The sequence below is a fragment of the Lolium perenne genome, chromosome 2, assembly GCF_019359855.2.
Source record: "Lolium perenne isolate Kyuss_39 chromosome 2, Kyuss_2.0, whole genome shotgun sequence".
Lineage (NCBI taxonomy): Eukaryota > Viridiplantae > Streptophyta > Magnoliopsida > Poales > Poaceae > Lolium > Lolium perenne.
Window position 1 is genome coordinate 232,444,001 of NC_067245.2, and position 17,422 is coordinate 232,461,422.

A 17,422-nucleotide genomic window follows, 5' to 3' on the forward strand; every position below is an offset into this window, starting at 1 on the left:
TCTACTTTAGCACCCTTGTGCATTAGTATCACTTTGCCTAAAATTGTATATCTTTTTAGGCCACCATTTTAGTAATTTGTGAGGCACTCAACCTTGGGTGTCATGCATGTGTAGCAATTATCTCTTGTTGATCACTTGTGCATGGCCAAAAATATGTGGCCGGCCATGCCATGGCACACATGCATCATGCCTCTCCATTTCCCTCTCTCTCACATAATTACTCCACCTTGGGATGCCTCTCCTCCTTTGTCCCTTCCCAATGCCACAAATAAATTCAGCTTGGGTCAAATATCTCTTCCCCAAACCAGCCTCCCAACTAACCCAATCAATGAAGAGGCTACCTCCCAACCAACCCAATCAATGAGGAGGCAGCCCACCCCCTCTCCCTCTATATAAAGGGGCTTGGCAGCCCACCCCTCCTCACTTGCTCTCACTTTTCCACTCCCCACTCTCTCCTCCACTCCCACACACTCTCCTCCTACCTCTCCCCACGAAATTGCTGCTCCTCCTAGCTTCATGGCCGGCCATGGCCATGGAAAGCTCACCAAGATGCAGCTCCTTCCTCCCTCAAGCTCATCCTCACCATGAGAGCCTCCCCCTCCATCTTCTCCCCAACCTTAGATGGTTTAATCTCCTCTTCTTCTCTCTCCATTGCTAAGATTGGATCTTGATGCAGGTGCATGTTGGTCCAAGCATGGAGAAGGTTGAGCTATCCTCAGATCTGAAGTTCTTGAGCAAAGTTCGTCCAAAACCTTGCAGTAATTTCTGTTTCTTGCTGTTTTAGATTCTGGTACGATCTTGTAAAATCCGCCAAATCTCGCGTGCAGATCCAAATCGAGTGGTTCAAAGTTCTGCAGATAGGTATTGAAAATATCTACAACTTGGCGTTGGTCTCATCCTCAAATTCTTTACGGATTTTGCATGATAAATAAAGTTCTGCAAACATGCAGAATCATTGTTTGTTAGATTTCTTCCGTTTTACAAAACCTTTTTGAGCAAACTCAATTTTGGGTGAAAGCCCTCTCCAGTACCTTCATTTTGGCGTTGGGTTCACTTCAAATGACCTAATGGAATTGAAATGGTTCACAGATCAAGATCTGGTCAGATCTGACTTTGTCGAATTAAATCAGGAGCTTGGAAAAGAATTTTTGAATGAAACCAGATGGGTAAGAACCACCTTTACAATACCTTTCAGATGCAGCTGACCTCATATTTTTATGAGTTGTGTACGATTTGTGGTGAATTAAACTTATTCTGTGTGTTCTGCAGACATGGCTGTTAGCTTTTAATTCATCAAAAATCCATTTTTGAACCTAATTGAGTGATTCCACTTCTGTAGGATTGCTGAATGTTTTCTTAATCATCTCAAACAAGTTTCAAACCATTATCTGTTCTGCAACTCCATAGTTAAAGCAAATGGTGAAAACATGCAGTGAACTTGTAAATCCATTTGTGAGAGTTTCAGAAATATTTTGAACCCAAATCCAATTGCGTGTGAATCTCTGTTTATTTACCTTTCAAATGCCAGTGGCCTCATATTTTTAGGATGTTTCTACGATTTATGGCTTACAGATCTTGTTTTCTGTACAGTCAGATTCAAAGAAATTCCTAAAATTGTAGGTTTGATATTTTTGGGTGTTTCCAATTGGGTTAGTCTTGTATTTGTACTGGCTACCTTGGAAAAATATTGTTAGTCTCTGTTCACACATATTTTTTGCTGTTAGTAATGTTTATGTGTGACATGCATTGTTGAAGCAAAACTTTTCGGTTTATTTAAAACCCTTGACAAACTCTTTTTAGTAGAGTTGGGCAACCTTTGTTTTATGCTTGCAAAACAAAACCTCTGCAACTTAACATTAGCTCTTTTGTTTTGCTTAAGTTTCCAAATGATGTGGAATATGGTTTGCTTCCTATTTTGGATGTAGTGTTTTGGGAGCAAATTAAATTGGGAAAACTGATTTCTACTCTTCCAAAAATGTTTGAAATTGTATTGTGTATGTGTTTGATGCCAAACTAATGCATTTGTCCTCTTCATGATGTTAAATACCAGGGGATATTTGGTTTATACCATGGTGATAACCGAGAGAGGCAATTGCTAAGTTGTGACGCACTCATACCTCTACTAGGTAAATAAATGTGGTTTTCTAAATTAAAACTCTTAAAGTTGTTTTGTGGTATCTATAAGTCCTTAGTATGTTATACCTTGGCTGCATGGTTATTGTTGTTTGTTGAATGTTGTTTTGTTGGTGCAATGTGTTTATTGTGTTCCTTTTATATTTTCCGACGATAGATGCGAACAATTCCGGAGAAGAAGAAGAAGTGGTTCGGACAAGGATTTTATTTATATTGACGGGATTCTTATATTGATGAAGTTGAAGAAGTCCAGGGACAAATAAGCCAAGGCAAGCCATCTTTTGATCTCTGTTTTGGTGTCTAGTTGGATGTCATTTGTTGATGTCCAAAGCACCTTGAATTCTATGTGTGTTATTCTCTCTATTTATGTCATCTATGTGTGTTTCCAAGTGGGGTACTCCCTAGTGGTGATACTCCACCTTTGTCTTGTGATTATGGGATACATGGCATCATGGCCGTGCTACTCCCATTGGTTATCATGTATGCCCAACTTGAGCATGCATAATCTCAAGAAAATAACTTACATCACACCCACCCCCTTTGTAGTATAGAGGTGTCTATGTCATGATCTTGGTGTATTCTCCAATTGAGAGGAGTATGCCGTGCACCCTATTGGAGAGTATGTTGGATAGTAATACTCCACTATCTAAGTTGTATAGTTACCACCACAAATCTGAGAGTATATTCCTCCTTGTGTTGTCATAATACATGCTTACCATAAGCAAGTATGATTCACTCCACTACACCTTTATACCCCTCTATGGCGTGATGACTCTCATCTCGGCCGTAGTGCAATAGTAGTTCAGCTCATGAAACTTTAGGTTGGGAACCCCTCAAGGTTTTACCTTGTTGTAAAAGTTTTTGATAAAACCTTGGGCATGATGTTTTCCCCAAGTGAGAATTTATGAAAGGAAAGGATTTGGTAAAAATGATGAGGATATGAAAAAGGTTGGGTTTTATGAAAACTTTGGCGCCTAAGTACTCACCCATGACAATTAACTAGCGCAACCACAATATCCAAAGTGGGCACGGGCTTAGTCCGTAGTTTGTTGAAGTTGACATGAGATACCTTCACCACTCTCTAGGAGGGTCACGATGACCTACGACACCGGGTTGCGCTCTAAAGGAGGCAATACACGCATTAACTTGCAGCCGGACGATTGCGAGGGTCTTCTGTCATGGCGCCGGAGATACGCTCAAAAGGAGGTATCTTTGCCGGGGTGCCGGGAAGGGGTAAGCCCGCAGGGAAGGACTCATGACAAGGGAGACAGGCGAAAGGCTATGACTGATTATCCGAGACTCGCATACTTTAGTATGATGAACCGGGGATGATCTCGGCGGATTTATCGGTTCTTGTGGGGAAAGTGCGCACACTCTGCAGAGTTAAATCTATTCGAATAGCCGCGTCCGCGGTCATGGACGGTTGGAATGGCTGTTGCTTAGCCTGATGAGTTTTGGTTTACAAAATGGTTTGGCAAATGAAAGGAAAGAACTTGTTTTGATGTACCGGAAGGGTACGGGAAAGGCTGTGTCGACCATATGGAGATGGTCGGGAAGGACAAATAAATTGGGTTGCTCCCTTCCTAGTGTTTCATGTAGAGGAACTTTTCTTTAACAAAGATATAGAGATGTCATAGGACTTCCCTAGCAATCCCTTCAAATGAGATGGTGGTATGCTAACTCTTCTTTAACAAAGATATAGAGATGTCATAGAACCACCATAGTGTCCGCATCACTTGAGATGCCGGTATGCTATATCAACAAGAGAAACTATTTCTCTTTCACATGCTTTATCCACGAGAGAAACTATTCTTCCTCTCTTGTCTTCTTTAGTTAGAATTGTTATCACCTTCTTGATGGTTTGCGAGTACAATTCAAATGTACTCACGGCTTTGTCCCTGGTTATTTACTTGGCCAGACTTGGAGGAACATGATGGATGAAGAAGGAGTTGACGACGTCTATGCGAGCTAGGAACGTCTTCCCAGTCAGTTGCCTGTAGGGTTTAAGGCGAATAACTTGGGCTCCGCGCTGTTGAAGTGATGATGCTACTCTGATGTTTAGTTAGGCCCTTCGAGGCTATTATGTAAGTAATGGTCATGTGACATTATTGTAATTTTCTTATTCCGCTTTGTAATGGATGGTGTAATTTGATATCAGTTCGGTTATGTGTTCACGGCGCACTGATCATGGGATCGTGAACTATATACATAACAGGGTATTTCGGACAGTTAGTCCGGGGTCCCCACAGAGCTGGTATCAGAGCCATCCTGACTGTAGGAGACCCTAGTTAGCATGGACGTTAGTTAGGAAACAAGTACTTGGACAAAACTATTTACAAAACAAATTGTTTCTTTAGTCGGAAGTATAGCTTCTACTCCTCTTATTTATTCAAAGCTTCTAAAATTCTTACCTCTCCGCTTTATAAAAAGGTTTGAAAATTCTTACTCTATTGTCTCAGCCAATTCAAACCTACATATTGGACGATGTCCCCAACTCAGACTGGAGACTCGAACTCGAAGATGGCTCAATCCCTCAGGAAGACTCATATATCTCCAACTGCAGCTATTGAAGATTGGATGCCGACGTAGCCGTGTGCTTGTTGGGATGATAACATCATGTCTTTGGTTGTCACCAAAGTCTGTCAAGGAGCTGACCTTCTTCCTCCGTGGACTTGCACTTTTTGCAGTCATCTGGGATCAAGTCCTCAGTTCTTGACTAGTAATTTTTAGGCCAGCTACAAGAAGTTGACGATTTCGGGAGTACCTCAACAACTACCTCTTCGAAGACCTCACGTCCCCGGGATGTTGAGCAAGAAGACTACGCAGTTTTCTCCTCCACCTCAACATAGAAGACCGAACACCAGGCACCTTCGCAACCAAGCGCCCCGAAAATCCATGTTGGAGTCCATAAGAGCAAAATGAAGACGGCAACATATGTGACCAGCCCCCAAACCAATAGGATGGATAGGACAAACTCAATCGCTTTGATTGAGCTACCCCCACGCATTAGGCATTCCATGGGTACTTAGGTTACCATGCCTGGTTTGATGATTGCTTGTAGTTCCCTTGTGTGCTGCCTTGAGTGTCTTTTGTTTGTTTGTTGTGTGTATAATTGTCTTGGCTTTTCGGTCTGAAAAACACCCTTAGTGTGATAAACTAGCTTAGAAAGCCTCCCAAAGATGTTTTCACCCTCACCTACCTCGCCGATGTTTTGCTAACTGCTAGTTAGTTGGATAAGTTAACAGCTCTAACTCTACCCCGTTAGCAGTTGTTTTTCAAACATCAGGAAAACTAACCCAAACCCCCATCTACGCTAACTTCCTTCAATATCAGCTGGAGCATCTCGACTACGCCAAGAAAGAAGAAGCCCTACCTTCAAGAATGACTGCACCTCTGCGAGAAGACATACTAATTTGGACTAACCTTGGAGCATAATCGCGCTAACCTCGAGGATATTTTCTTGAAAACTACCCTCTAACACACCGTCTAACAAGTTGAGTGAACAATAGCGTCAAAGCCAAGCTACATCACATGGTTCATCTGGTCCTCATCAAGTGAAGGCTCCTGAAGATACCTCAAGACTCAAGACTTTAGGCGTAGTTTACCCGCTAACTTCTTAGTTGCTACTGAAGTCAGCACCGACCCTCAAGCTGAAGATTGTCTTCGACGACCCCTGTTGCTGCTTCATATGGGTACCAACCAGGCGTTTCATCAACTTATTAACTCACGGCGCGTCCCCTATGGTTTAGTTAACACCGTGAGTGCCTCTTGAAGTTGCGGTCTGCACGTCGCCCCTGAAGATTCTTCAACTGAGTACGGAAGATTGATGACTCCTTCAGAAGCCCCCGACAGGACCGCAAGGTAGAAGCTCTAAGATTTTCCGAAAGCCCGATGAAAAATCTTACGGGTGGAAGTCTTCCACTAAAAGTTGGAGCTAACCCTAACATTTTAAACCTTTCTAACACACCGTTGGAAATGTGGGATGCACTAACCCCTCTTGAAGCCGTGGACTACTCAACGCCCGCTGAAGATGTTCAACTCCAAAGATCAATGGCTTCTCCAAAAAGCGCCCGACAAGACCCGTGGCCGAAGCTTACAGTTTTTAACGCCCCCTCCCCGATGAACAATTTTAAGGGTGGAAGACTTCGTCTTCCACTAAATTTAGGCTAACTCTAAAAAGTTTTCAACCCTGCTCAAGCACCATTGGGTGCACTAACTCTCCCACAATCATGAACCCCGCTAGGATCATTAAGAAGGTATAGATACAACATCTGCACGGAGTCGTCAGCCTCTTCATGAAGCTCGCCATCGTCAGAAATCCATCATGTCTCTCACAAGCTGAAGTTGCGACCCTCTCCACACAAAGGCATGTCTACATAAAAATGGAGTCTAATTTTCGTTAAACTTTACAACCCCTCCAGTTCTACGCTCAGTAATCTCGGGACGAGATTATTTTAAGGGTGGAAGATCTGTAACACCCCAACTTTTGCAACCTTGATTAATTGTCCATATTTCAAAAATTAGGGGGAACAAAAACTTTTTCTATAGACTAATTTAGATGAATTGCCTTGATTTGTTTGTTGTGATGAATTGCTTTGATCTGCCGCTAGATATATTGTCTTGATTTCTTGTTGAGTTCTGTCTTGAGTACCTCAAAGAACAACACCTCTAGTGGTCAGACATACAACTCACCTAATAAAACACATGTGTGACTTAGGTAAAATTGTTTTCCTTTTTACTACATCAAACTCTTCTCCTGATGGCAACATGAGTGTGCCATCTTGATATTCCTATTTGTGTTAGTCCAGCTCAAACCATCCTTGAATCCAAAATTTGGGATCATCTACCCTCATCACATCCTTCTCTTATACCCACTCATCATAGGTTGATTCTGAAGCCAAGTCAACAATCTGTTTTGGCAAGCTTATAAGTTCCAGACTTTGGCAGTTGATATCTAAGCAACCACCACTGTTATTGTTGACCTCAATGCATGGATCTCATCTATGCAACATCCTCTTCAACCTCCACATCTTGCATGTCTCAGTCAATCCTTGCAGCTCATATATTCAACTTGATCTTGTATCCTATTCAATGATTCAACTCTAGATCACTTCCTTCAATTTTACCTCTTGTCTTTATTCAAGTTTAATCTTCACAAAACCAAGATTGGGAATGGTGGGTACATTTTGTAGCCATCATCTACCCTTGAGAACACTTCTCCCTAAGTTAGTTTTCTCTCTCAAAAATCCTATTAATTTTCCTTCTCTAGTTTTGATCACAAAACTACTTCTAGTTTTATTAAATATTTTCAAGATAGTTCTTCAAAGAGAACAAGGAACTGAAATGGGTTTTGTTTTCTCATCCCATTTCTACCAAGCACTGATTTCTAAAACATTACTCTCTATGTTGCTTTGTTTTTAACAAAAGGCTTGTTTATGGTACCCATACCATTTCTTGTTTACTTTAAATTTGAGAAAAACTCTACTTTACTTGAGAAAGTAGAATATGTTGAACCCCTATGTTCCAACTAGTTTTCTCTCAACATCTTCAAAATTCCATTCCACTTGAGTTCATTCCCAATTGTGTCTAGACAATTGAGGTGTTCCATATACTTTTCAAATGAATCCTTTCTCAAATGGCAAAACTTGCACATCTTATGCACATCTCTGATCTACCACATTGTATCCCCTCCATCCTCCAATTCTTGATCAAATGGATAATCATTTGATACTTTCAAATCACTCCCAATTGACCTCTTATTTGAAGAGCAACTTATATTTCATTATGCCTATCTCACTCCTCTATTATTTTCCATCATCACCTTGACCTCATGAATTGATGATGTATGTCAATATATTCATCCTTGTGAGTATATGGTTACTTCACTCACCATCTCTCCTAGCCTTGCTCTACCATTGTCTAAATCACCATCACCACCATCATCTCTTGGGCACATCTGTTATCAGGTCGAATGTCACCACCATCTACTTTAGCACCCTTGTGCATTAGTATCACTTTGCCTAAAATTGTATATCTTTTTAGGCCACCATTTTAGTAATTTGTGAGGCACTCAACCTTGGGTGTCATGCATGTGTAGCAATTATCTCTTGTTGATCACTTGTGCATGGCCAAAAATATGTGGCCGGCCATGCCATGGCACACATGCATCATGCCTCTCCATTTCCCTCTCTCTCACATAATTACTCCACCTTGGGATGCCTCTCCTCCTTTGTCCCTTCCCAATGCCACAAATAAATTCAGCTTGGGTCAAATATCTCTTCCCCAAACCAGCCTCCCAACTAACCCAATCAATGAAGAGGCTACCTCCCAACCAACCCAATCAATGAGGAGGCAGCCCACCCCCTCTCCCTCTATATAAAGGGGCTTGGCAGCCCACCCCCTCCTCACTTGCTCTCACTTTTCCACTCCCCACTCTCTCCTCCACTCCCACACACTCTCCTCCTACCTCTCCCCACGAAATTGCTGCTCCTCCTAGCTTCATGGCCGGCCATGGCCATGGAAAGCTCACCAAGATGCAGCTCCTTCCTCCCTCAAGCTCATCCTCACCATGAGAGCCTCCCCCTCCATCTTCTCCCCAACCTTAGATGGTTTAATCTCCTCTTCTTCTCTCTCCATTGCTAAGATTGGATCTTGATGCAGGTGCATGTTGGTCCAAGCATGGAGAAGGTTGAGCTATCCTCAGATCTGAAGTTCTTGAGCAAAGTTCGTCCAAAACCTTGCAGTAATTTCTGTTTCTTGCTGTTTCAGATTCTGGTACGATCTTGTAAAATCCGCCAAATCTCGCGTGCAGATCCAAATCGAGTGGTTCAAAGTTCTGCAGATAGGTATTGAAAATATCTACAACTTGGCGTTGGTCTCATCCTCAAATTCTTTACGGATTTTGCATGATAAATAAAGTTCTGCAAACATGCAGAATCATTGTTTGTTAGATTTCTTCCGTTTTACAAAACCTTTTTGAGCAAACTCAATTTTGGGTGAAAGCCCTCTCCAGTACCTTCATTTTGGCGTTGGGTTCACTTCAAATGACCTAATGGAATTGAAATGGTTCACAGATCAAGATCTGGTCAGATCTGACTTTGTCGAATTAAATCAGGAGCTTGGAAAAGAATTTTTGAATGAAACCAGATGGGTAAGAACCACCTTTACAATACCTTTCAGATGCAGCTGACCTCATATTTTTATGAGTTGTGTACGATTTGTGGTGAATTAAACTTATTCTATGTGTTCTGCAGACATGGCTGTTAGTTTTAATTCATCAAAAATCCATTTTTGAACCTAATTGAGTGATTCCACTTCTGTAGGATTGCTGAATGTTTTCTTAATCATCTCAAACAAGTTTCAAACCATTATCTGTTCTACAACTCCATAGTTAAAGCAAATGGTGAAAACATGCAGTGAACTTGTAAATCCATTTGTGAGAGTTTCAGAAATATTTTGAACCCAAATCCAATTGCATGTGAATCTCTGTTTATTTACCTTTCAAATGCCAGTGGCCTCATATTTTTAGGATGTTTCTACGATTTATGGCTTACAGATCTTGTTTTCTGTACAGTCAGATTCAAAGAAATTCCTAAAATTGTAGGTTTGATATTTTTGGGTGTTTCCAATTGGGTTAGTCTTGTATTTGTACTGGCTACCTTGGAAAAATATTGTTAGTCTCTGTTTACACATATTTTTTTGCTGTTAGTAATGTTTATGTGTGACATGCATTGTTGAAGCAAAACTTTTCGGTTTATTTAAAACCCTTGACAAACTCTTTTTAGTAGAGTTGGGCAACCTTTGTTTTATGCTTGCAAAACAAAACCTCTGCAACTTAACATTAGCTCTTTTGTTTTGCTTAAGTTTCCAAATGATGTGGAATATGGTTTGCTTCCTATTTTGGATGTAGTGTTTTGGGAGCAAATTAAATTGGGAAAACTGATTTCTACTCTTCCAAAAATGTTTGAAATTGTATTGTGTATGTGTTTGATGCCAAACTAATGCATTTGTCCTCTTCATGATGTTAGCTACCAGGGGATATTTGGTTTATACCATGGTGATAACCGAGAGAGGCAATTGCTAAGTTGTGACGCACTCATACCTCTACTAGGTAAATAAATGTGGTTTTCTAAATTAAAACTCTTAAAGTTGTTTTGTGGTATCTATAAGTCCTTAGTATGTTATACCTTGGCTGCATGGTTATTGTTGTTTGTTGAATGTTGTTTTGTTGGTGCAATGTGTTTATTGTGTTCCTTTTATATTTTCCGACGATAGATGCGAACAATTCCGGAGAAGAAGAAGAAGTGGTTCGGACAAGGATTTTATTTATATTGACGGGATTCTTATATTGATGAAGTTGAAGAAGTCCAGGGACAAATAAGCCAAGGCAAGCCATCTTTTGATCTCTGTTTTGGTGTCTAGTTGGATGTCATTTGTTGATGTCCAAAGCACCTTGAATTCTATGTGTGTTATTCTCTCTATTTATGTCATCTATGTGTGTTTCCAAGTGGGGTACTCCCTAGTGGTGATACTCCACCTTTGTCTTGTGATTATGGGATACATGGCATCATGGCCGTGCTACTCCCATTGGTTATCATGTATGCCCAACTTGAGCATGCATAATCTCAAGAAAATAACACATCACACCCACCCCTTTGTAGTATAGAGGTGTCTATGCCATGATCTTGGTGTATTCTCCAATTGAGAGGAGTATGCCGTGCACCCTATTGGAGAGTATGTTGGATAGTAATACTCCACTATCTAAGTTGTATAGTTACCACCACAAATCTGAGTGTATATTCCTCCTTGTGTTGTCATAATACATGCTTACCATAAGCAAGTATGATTCACTCCACTACACCTTTATACCCCTCTATGGCGTGATGACTCTCATCTCGGCCGTAGTGCAATAGTAGTTCAGCTCATGAAACTTTAGGTTGGGAACCCCTCAAGGTTTTACCTTGTTGTAAAAGTTTTTGATAAAACCTTGGGCATGATGTTTTCCCCAAGTGAGAATTTATGAAAGGAAAGGATTTGGTAAAAATGATGAGGATATGAAAAAGGTTGGGTTTTATGAAAACTTTGGCGCCTAAGTACTCACCCATGACAATTAACTAGCGCAACCACAATATCCAAAGTGGGCACGGGCTTAGTCCGTAGTTTGTTGAAGTTGACATGAGATACCTTCACCACTCTCTAGGAGGGTCACGATGACCTCTGACACCGGGTTGCGCTCTAAAGGAGGCAATACACTGCATTAACTTGCAGCCGGACGATTGCGAGGGTCTTGTCATGGCGCCGGAGATACGCTCAAAAGGAGGTATCTTTGCCGGGGTGCCGGGAAGGGGTAAGCCCGCAGGAAGGACTCATGACAAGGAGACAGGCGAAAGGCTATGACTGATTATCCGAGACTCGCATACTTTAGTATGACGAACCGGGGATGATCTCGGCGGATTTATCGGTTCTTGTGGGGAAAGTGCGCACACTCTGCAGAGTTAAATCTATTCGAATAGCCGCGTCCGCGGTCATGGACGGTTGGAATGGCTGTTGCTTAGCCTGATGAGTTTTGGTTTACAAAATGGTTTGGCAAATGAAAGGAAAGAACTTGTTTTGATGTACCGGAAGGGTACGGGAAAGGCTGTGTCGACCATATGGAGATGGTCGGGAAGGACAAATAAATTGGGTTGCTCCCTTCCTAGTGTTTCATGTAGAGGAACTTTTCTTTAACAAAGATATAGAGATGTCATAGGACTTCCCTAGCAATCCCTTCAAATGAGATGGTGGTATGCTAACTCTTCTTTAACAAAGATATAGAGATGTCATAGAACCACCATAGTGTCCGCATCACTTGAGATGCCGGTATGCTATATCAACAAGAGAAACTATTTCTCTTTCACATGCTTTATCCACGAGAGAAACTATTCTTCCTCTCTTGTCTTCTTTAGTTAGAATTGTTATCACCTTCTTGATGGTTTGCGAGTACAATTCAAATGTACTCACGGCTTTGTCCCTGGTTATTTACTTGGCCAGACTTGGAGGAACATGATGGATGAAGAAGGAGTTGACGACGTCTATGCGAGCTAGGAACGTCTTCCCAGTCAGTTGCCTGTAGGGTTTAAGGCGAATAACTTGGGCTCCGCGCTGTTGAAGTGATGATGCTACTCTGATGTTTAGTTAGGCCCTTCGAGGCTATTATGTAAGTAATGGTCATGTGACATTATTGTAATTTTCTTATTCCGCTTTGTAATGGATGGTGTAATTTGATATCAGTTCGGTTATGTGTTCACGGCGCACTGATCATGGGATCGTGAACTATATACATAACAGGGTATTTCGGACAGTTAGTCCGGGGTCCCCACACGGCCCTTCGTCTAGCCCCGGTACACCGACATCAGCTTGTAATGGTCCTCGTGGAGGACGGAGGCCGCAGCCAGCATGAGCTGCAACGTCTCGTCAAACTCCTCGTCGGAAGAGGTGTCAATGCATTCGGTGGAGAGCCTCTCGAGCGACAGTCTGATGTCCATCTACAGGGCACCACTAGTGGATCAAAAGCAAGTCAAAATGGCGTAAAATGGTCTAAAATGGAGTCCAAAAAGTTCACCGGGGTCGTACCGCATAATTGACCGAACCGTCAAGGCTGGCTGGCGATCCCCGCAGATGCGCGGCCGCCAGGACGCTTGCGATGCGGACAAGGCCTCTTCACTACCCCAACTCCGAGCCTATACTCCGGCAAGGCGTGGCATGAAGAGATCTGGGCTACTGGCGGTTTGGCGGTGGGGTAGTGGCGTTGCCCTAGTGGTGCAAAGAAGGGGAGTGGGGCCGGCTAGAATATAAGGGCGCGCGCAGCGTCCGCACAGGCGCATTCGTAAACTTTGGCTGTGTGTGTCCCCCTGAACAGCCCAATTAGTTTGCGTTGGACCGTTGGACTCGGATGCGGACGTATTTCTTAACCGCGTGGATTGATCGTTTTCGTCCGTTTACGTTGGACGGCTGAAGATGCCCTAATCTTGTAGGTCAACCAAAACCATGGAGCATGGATGGATCATGTTGCCCGTTGGAAGAAGATGGATTGCTAGAGGTAGGGAGATCGGATAACCTTTTCTTTCTCGGCGAAGCATGTGTGTGGAGGGTGGCTTTGACCAAAACTGTGGCAGGGGAGGTGGGATGCGTGTCGTTTATTCTCCGGCCCGATGGATCGAGATGCATGCCCGTGCGCCTTGTCCCTTTGCCCCGCCCGTATCTTCCTGTGGATTTGTGGCGGACTGGCGGTGGCCCTCTGTTTGTTTTGGCGCATCCTCCAGCTAGCTGCCCAGCTACTAGTTCCAGGTTTGGATGCAGCTATTTTCCCATAATTAATCGCGTCTTCTTGTCTTCCTCACAGTCAGCATGTTAGCGCTAATCAACGGTCGGTGTCTCTGTTATACGGAGTACTGCCTTCTTTTCGATTAATAAGACTCACGTGTATTTTAATATGAATTTTGATCGAAAAAATTAATCAACAAAATCATGATTATATTGTATATGTAACTAGTATTATACCAACAATTTATATATATTTAAAGTAATTTTTAGTCAAAGTAAAAAAAAGTGAAAAAGGAGAGCGCTTTATTCATTTGAATGGAGGGAGTATTTGGTAGTTACACATACGAGGAGATAAGATTTGGATTGTTTCCATATTCTTTCTCTAGAATCTTTCTTGGCCTCAAAGTTTGTATAACTCGTCTGAGAGGTTTCGTATAATCATTCACCACATTACGTCAATTTACTGTACTACTGATTGTATCAGAGCCGCAAGATTCTAAACATGCTTCCACCCGGAGGGGTTCTTTGGCAAGCCCTATTAAAGAAGTGTCCCTATGGAGGTTGATCTCATGAACTACCTTGGGGAACGTTTAACCCATAGTAGGGTCCGTCCATCGATTGGTTTATCGGTTGCCTTCCTATTATTTTTTATATGTATATTGATTTCTTTTTCGTTGATAGTTCTACCGATGATTTTTTAATTAACCGATTATAGATCGGACTGAGTCGTCCTCCGCTCATCGTCCTCGTGCGCCTCTACTCCGACAACAAAGTCGACCCGACACTAAACAGACTACCGCAATCGCTTGGCCGGCTATTGCGTCCCTCCCGCCGAGTTCGTCTATGCCTCGATCGTCACAGAGCAAGTGTGCCTACCACCGATCGAGTAACGGGTTTCCATTGTGCCGTCCTTTTGGGGCGCAACGTCCCCGCCCTTGGTCCATGCTATCGGCTACCAACGTGCCTCCCAAGGCATGTACATGTCGGTGGCCTCTAGCCACTGCATCGACTAGCCCCTGTAGCTATGCCGCCCCTCGGGTCGTAGCTTCACTGCACGCAGTCAGCTTCGTCGTCCCTCGCGCGCTGACCCATCTGGCTACCACTGTGACGCCTCCCTCGGCGTGGGATACCACGTCCCATCAAGGTCTTCGTCACATCGTCGAGTTCGTCCTCGCCTACTTCGAGTAGTGTCGCCGCGCTTCTACAAGTTACCTGCACGACCACTTCATGGTATCGTAGGTTTCGCCGACTGCACCTTCGTCTTAGTCTACTACATCTTCACGGCCAGCGTCATCGCATCGTGATTGACTACACCTACTCGATACTTCGACAACCACAGATTGCACGGGCACATCTTCCTCTTCGCCGCTCTACGCCCGTTAACCGCCCCGGGGGCCCCATATACTAATATATCCGACATGGCGTGAAGTTTGTATTGGTCCTGTTCTACACATGCTCGGTGCTGGCAACACGGCCGCGTGCCTTTCCCGACGTGTCGCCTCGTCTACGACGGCTTCGACAAGATCATCTCTAGGATCGACACCGTCTTCGACAACTGCCTCAACCGTGTCACCGTCCTCATTACCATCGCCCTCGTGCGCCTACGACTCCATGGCGCTTCACGCCGACCTCTCTTGGCTGCCTCGATATCGGCGCAAAGGGGTATCACCTCGGATAAGTAGCTCCTCGGCTTTCTCTATAGTCCAAGCATCTGCGACACCGTCCACGAACAACGCTCCCGCTCTGACTGTGGTTGTGGTGGTGGGGGAGGGGTGGATAGAGTATTTGGTAGTTAGATATATTACATGATTCAATTGATATTGTTTCGATGTTTTTGGTAGGAGCCTTCTTGTACTCCAACTCTTGCACTACTTTCTCTGTTTGATGAAAACTTGGATGAGATTTTTCAATATTTGAATGTATATACATGCTACTTATTGTCTACATCTAGATTTAAACAAATCTAGGGCATATTTGGTGGGACCAAAGGAGTTTCATATACTTTCTCCATTCTGAAATAGTCTACATTTTAGCTTTAAAATTTATTCTGAAATCTTCTACATTCTACATTTTAGTCAACAACAACACTGAAATCGAAGTGGTTTTGCTCTCTTTATTGGGCGTTGGTGTTTCCAATGTTGCTTGGAGTATATCTAAGTAGTAGTAATAAATGTAATACTATTTTATCTCATTTTTCTCTAGAATATAGATTAAATTAGAATGGAAGGAGTATATAACTATGATTATATGGTCGATATAGTCATTTACCGCATCAAGTCAATCTCTTGTTCTACAGTTAGCTCCACGTAAGTGACAATAGTAGAATCAGTGAATTTAAATAAATCAGTAGTGGCGATGATGAGAAGGCAAATCCGTATGGACGCGTTTGGTATTCAGGTCTGATTTGGACACCACTTTGTCATGGAGAAGAATTTTACTGCGTGTTTCATATGGGTCATGGGTCAGAAATGTCTTCCGTTTGGTAGTCTAAGAGCATCTCCAGTCGCGTCCCTCAAAAAACGTCCGGTATAAATGATTTAGGGTCGTTTAGGACCGCGCCGGATAAAAAGAGACCAAAAATCTGTATAAAAAAAAGGCTCTTTCCAGCCGCGTCCCTCAAACAGCGTCCGGATGCATGCATTTTAATAGAGGGGACCACTCCATGTGGGAAAGTAGGTGAGAGAAAGTGTGAAAAAAGAGAATGACATGTGGGGAGTAGGGCTGCATTATTGCATCCGGACGCTGTTTTTGTGTCCGGCGTCCCCGGTAGAGACTCTATGTATAGAGTCTCTACCAGGGACGCCGAACATAAAATGGGGCGCTATTTAGCTTTGGAGGACGCGACTGGAACGCGATTTTCTCAATTTCTTGTCCGCCGTCCCCCAAACGTCATTTGGGGGACGCGACTGGAGATGCTCTTAGCCAGTTGGTATTCAAATGTCAGTTTCTTTGATGCTTGAAAAACTTGTGTCGTCTCTGCTCAGCCAAAGCACATGCATTTGGTTGCCGTTTTGGGTACATAACTTTCGCTTTTCCTTACCACATTCAGCCTTACCACCACACAACATCACACAAAAAACGCACAGACGATCATAAGCATACTACAAGCATACTACATATAGTACTTAACATCTAATTTGTACCGTCAGAGTGGAAGGACGCCTACTTAAATATTGGCCTACCACAAATCGATTTAGAAGGGATGGAGTACTTACAATGGGACGGAGCGCTAGCGGGCCCGTTGGTGGAGGAGGCTGCGCACCGGCGTCGGCATAGCCCCACCACGTCCCAACCCAAATCCCGGAGGAGCTGATGGCGGCGCCAGAGCAGCAGTCGAAGGACGCGGCGCTGCTGGAGCGGAGGCTTGCTGACGGGCCTAAAGTCGAGCGATGGGCGGCACGACTGGAAGCGCAAAATTGAGAGCACCCGGACGCGGTTGGCCCCATGGCATCCTCGCGTGCATCTGGGTAGCGGGGAACCCCGGCAGAGGCTCCATCTCCCTGCTGGAACCTTTTGCACCCGCCGCCATGGCCGCCGCCCTAGCGGAAGCAAACCCTAGGTTGGGGGTGCTGAAAACCCCAATCTCGTGATCCGATGGTCGAATCTTGGCAACGTGGAGTGTGGCCATGACCGCGCTCCTTGTCCCCCTTCCGATGGGCCTCAAAGTGATGGGAGACGACCGATTGAAGACTAGTACTCGATCGGGCTCAATCGGCACCGCCGCATTGCGGAGGCCGCCTGCCTCGTACTCTCGGACCATCCGCAGCCGCTCAGAGTTTGGGCGGTTGACGATCGGGGCGGTGAGATCCGTCGGCCCTGGGGCGGAGGAGGCGAGGAGGCCATGAGCGACGGTTGATATGACAGGATGTGCGCGTGTGTCAGTGAGAAAGTCGAGTGGAGAGAGACGGAGTGAGACCATTGACTGGAAGCAGAGACATAAGGAGTGAGAAAACAGCGCTTTTTACGCGTGCAACGATTGCACGGACGC

The 17,422-nt window shown here is 43.8% G+C and overlaps 1 long non-coding RNA gene across 5 annotated transcripts; it reads left to right on the plus strand.

Moving 5' to 3' along the window:
* The first annotated feature begins 428 nt into the window (after window positions 1–428).
* Window positions 429–12,425, plus strand: LOC127335211 (uncharacterized). 5 transcript variants are annotated; one of them, XR_011752453.1, is made up of 8 exons: window positions 429–739; window positions 828–861; window positions 1,090–1,166; window positions 2,051–2,126; window positions 2,291–2,402; window positions 10,168–10,243; window positions 10,408–10,519; window positions 12,163–12,425. It is a non-coding gene; the product is annotated as an uncharacterized lncRNA (long non-coding RNA). The 5 variants fall into 5 exon arrangements; XR_011752451.1 differs by having other exon boundaries at window positions 429–703; window positions 785–861; XR_011752452.1 differs by having other exon boundaries at window positions 828–1,166.
* Window positions 12,426–17,422: the final 4,997 nt, after the last annotated feature.